Genomic DNA, 3302 nt, shown 5'->3' with positions numbered 1-3302 from the left:
GAGCTAGGAGTTACGCCGAAATTACGATTTTGGTCCAATATGAGCATAAAACAGCCACGAAAAATCGTACTTCAACGAATTCAGCTTCTGAGCTCACGAACCCTTTAGAAATGGTAAAAAAAATTCAAGCTTCTGAATCGCTCAATTCTGATGTCCAAGCTAGGAGTTAGTCCCAAATTACGATTTTGGGCCAAGATGAGCAAGAAACGGACGCGAAAAATCGGACTTCAACGAATTTAGCTTCTCAGCTCAAGAACCCCTTAGAAATGGTAAAAAAAACATGTCAGGCTTTGGAATCGCTCAATTTTGAGGTCCGAGCTAGGAGTTAGTCCCAAATTACAATTTTGAACCAAGATGAGAAGACACAGACGCGAAAAATTGGGCTGCAAGGAATTCAGTTTCTGAGCTCACGAACCCCTTAGAAATGGTAAAAAAAACTTGGCAGGCTTTGGAATCCCTCAATGATGTCCGAGATACGAGTCGAAAAATACGATGTTGGGCCAAGGTAAGCATGAAATAGACACGAAAAATCGAACTTCAACGAATTCAGCTTCTGAGCTCTCGAACCCCTTAGAAATGATAAAAAACCAATTCAGGCTTTAGAATCGCTCAATTCTAATGTCCGAGGTAAGAGTTAGGCCCAAATTACGATTTTGGGAACAAATGAGTAGTAAACAGTCACAAAAAATCTGACTGCAAGGAATTCAGCTTCTGAGCTCAAGAACCCCTTAGAAATGGTAAAAAAAACATGTCAGGCTTTGGAATCGCTCAATTATGATGTCTGAGCTAGGAGTTAGGACTAAATTATGATGTTGTGCCAAGATGAGCAGGAAACAGACACGAAAAATCGGAATTCAACGAATTCAGCTTCTGAGCTCACGAACCCCTTAGAAATGGTAAACAAACAATTCAGGCTACGCTCAATTCTGATGTCCGAGCTAGGAGTTAGGCCCAATCTACGATTTTGGGCCAAGGTGAGTAAGAAACGGACGCAAAAACCGGACTTCGATGAATTTAGTTTCTCAGCTCACGAACCCCTTAGAAATGGTAAAAAAAAACATTTCAGGCTTTTGAATCACTAAATTATGATGTCCGAGCTAGGAGTTAGGACCAAATTACGATTTTGTGCTAAGATAAGCAGGAAACAGACACGAAAAATCGGACTTAAACTTAATTCACCTTCGGAGCTCACGAACACCTTAGAAATGGTAAAAAAACAATTCATCCTTTTGAATCGCTCAATTCTGATGTCCGAGCTAGGAGTTAGGCCTAAATTACGATTTTGGGCACAAATGAGTAGTAAACAGACACAAAAAATCTGACTGCAAGGAATTCAACTTCTGAGCTTAAGAAACCCCTTAGAAATGGTAAAAAAAATGTCAGGCTTTGGAATCGCTCCATTTTGATGTCCGAGCTAGGAGTTAGGACTAAATTATGATGTTGTGCCAAGATGAGTAGGAAACAGACACGAAAAATCGGACTTCAACGAATTCAACTTCTGAGCTCACGAACCCTTTACAAATGGTAAAAAAAACGATTCGGGCTTTTGAATCGCTCAATTCTAATGTCCGAGCTAGGAGTTAGGCCCAAATTACGATTTTGGGCCTAGATGAGCAAGAAACGGACACGTAAAATCGGACTTCAACGAATTCAACTTCTGAGCTCACGAACCCCTTAGAAATGGTAAAAAAACATGTCAGGCTTTGGAATCGCTCAATTCTGATGTCCGAGATAGGAGTTAGGCCCAAATTACGATGTTGGGCCAAGATGAGCAGGAAATAAACACGAAAAATCGGACTTCAACAAATTCAGCTTCTGAGATCACGAACTACTTAGAAATGGTAAAAAAAATATTTCAGGCTTTTGAATCGCTCAATTCTGATGTCCGAGGAAGGAGTTAGGCCCAAATTACGATGTTGAGCACAAATGAGCTGTAAAAAGACGGAAAAAAATTTGACTGCAAGGAATTCAACTTCTGTGCTCACGATCCCCTTAGAAATTGGAAAAAAATATGCCAGGCTTCGGAATCTCTCAATTATGATGTCCGAGATAGGAGTTAGGCCCAAATTACGATGTTGGGCCAAGATGAGCTCACGAACCCCTTAGAAATGGTAAAAAAACATGTCAGGCTTTGGAATCACTCAATAATGTCCGAGATAGGAGCTAGGTCTAAAATACGATGTTGGGCCAAGATAAGCATGAAATAGACACGAAAAATCGAACTTCAACGAATTCAGCTTCTGAGCTCTCGAACCCCTTAGAAATGGTAAAAAACCAATTCAAGCTTTTGAATCACTCAATTCTAATGTCCGAGGTAAGAGTTAGGCCCAAATTATGATTTTGGGCACAAATGTGTAGTAAACAGACACAAAAAATCTGACTGTAAGGAATTCAGCTTCTGAGCTCAAGAACCCCTTAGAAATGGTAAAAAAAACATGTAGGCTTTGGAATCGCTCAATTATGATGTCCGAGTTAGGAGTTAGGACTAAATTATGATGTTGTGCCAAGATGAGCAGGAAACAGACACGAAAAATCAGAATTCAACGAATTCAGCTTCTGAGCTCACGAACCCCTTAGAAATGATAAAAAAACAATTCAGGCTATCGCTCAATTCTGATGTCCGAGCTAGGAGTTATGCCCAATCTACGACTTGGGCCAAGGTGAGCAAGAAACTTACGCGAAAAATCGGACTTCAACGAATTTGGTTTCTCAGCTCACGAACCCCTGAGAAATGGTAAAAAAAACATTTCAGGCTTTTGAATCACTAAATTTTGAGGTCCGAGCTAGGAGTTAGTCCCAAATTACAATTTTGAGCCAAAATGAGAAGGACACTGACGCGAAAAATTGGGCTCCAAGGAATTCAACTTCTAAGCTCACGAACCCCTTAGAAATGGTACAAAAAAACATGTCCGGCTTTGGAATCGCTCAATTATGATGTCTGAGATATGAGATATGTCGAAATTACGATGTTGGGACAAGATGAGCATGAAACAGACACGAAAAATCGGACTTCAACGAATTCAACTTTCGAGCTCACGAACCCCTTACAATTGATAAAAAATCATATCAGTCTTTGGAATCGTTCAATTCTGATGTCCTAGCTAGGAATTAGGCCCAAATTACGATTTTGGGCACGGATGAGTTGTAAACAGACGCAAAAAATCTGACTACAAGGAGTTCAGCTTGTGAGGTCACGAACACCTTAGAAATGGTAAAAAAACCATGTAAGGCTTTGGAATCGCTCAATTATGATGTCCGAGCTAGGAGTTAGGCACAAATTACGATTTTTTGCTAAGATAAGC

Source organism: Beta vulgaris, chromosome 1, assembly GCF_026745355.1.
Source record: "Beta vulgaris subsp. vulgaris cultivar EL10 chromosome 1, EL10.2, whole genome shotgun sequence".
Taxonomy (NCBI): Eukaryota; Viridiplantae; Streptophyta; class Magnoliopsida; order Caryophyllales; family Amaranthaceae; genus Beta; species Beta vulgaris.
The sequence above is the reverse complement of the archived record's forward strand: the minus strand, read 5'-3'. Positions refer to the sequence as shown.